Below are 1,041 nucleotides of genomic sequence, written 5' to 3' on the forward strand. Positions count from 1 at the left end.
CTCTGGGCGAGCAGAGAGAGACAGCTGGCCTGCGGAGAGGAAGAGTGGGTGGAGGGGGGAGTGTCACAAGACCTCACTGTTAGCCACTTTCTGCCCAACACCTCCACTGCTCCACTGCCTACACTTGGAGAGAAAGAAAGAGAGCAAGATGAGAGGAAAAGAGAGACACCCTGAGTATGCTTTGAACTTGATGGGTCACATTCACTATGTTCATATATACACACATATTTGTAAAAACTGTATGCATGCATTTTCACACAAATATCATGATTCATAATTGATTACACTAACATTCAAAAATTTTAATTTTTTTTTTTTTTTCATAAGAAGTCTCTTATGTTCACCAAGGCTGCATTTGTTTGATCACAGTGTTACTGTGAAATATTATTACAATTTAAAAGAACTGTTTTCTATTTTCATTTTAAAATGTAATTTATTACTGACGCAAAGCTGCATTTTTAGCAGGCATTACTTGTGTTAAATGATCCTTCAGAAAACATTTTAATATGCTGATTTAGTGCTCAAATAACATTTCTTATTATTTTCAATGTTGAAGTGATTTTATTTTATTTTAGCTAAATGTATATTATATTTCCAATAATATATATTTATAAATTATAATATAATATAATATAATATATTATAAAATTATTATTATAAATTAAATTATATATTTAGTGTTTATATTGATAGAACTTATGCTAAAGTGCGTTGTTTAGCACTTGTATAAGGAGAAAATATTCGGAACTTTTTTTTTCCACAATAATCGGTCATAATGTTTAAATATATTGTGGACGATATAGCCTGGAAGATGATTCATGCCAGGATTTTTTAATTTTAGTATAATTGCAAAAGCACAAGTCAAAAAATTGTGATGAACAGACAGAAATGTAACTTATGCACTATAAACCCCTCTTGTGGCCTTCTAACCAGTGTAACCAAGTGTTCCACTGAAACGGAAAAAGAATTGATTCCCTCACAAATCTGATTTTGCTACTATGAAAATTATATTTATTACCTGTACATATTCACCGTCCCCCC

The sequence above is a fragment of the Sinocyclocheilus rhinocerous genome, unplaced genomic scaffold (genome assembly GCF_001515625.1).
Source record: "Sinocyclocheilus rhinocerous isolate Xijiao unplaced genomic scaffold, SAMN03320098_v1.1 scaffold2293, whole genome shotgun sequence".
In the NCBI taxonomy this organism is placed as follows: domain Eukaryota; kingdom Metazoa; phylum Chordata; class Actinopteri; order Cypriniformes; family Cyprinidae; genus Sinocyclocheilus; species Sinocyclocheilus rhinocerous.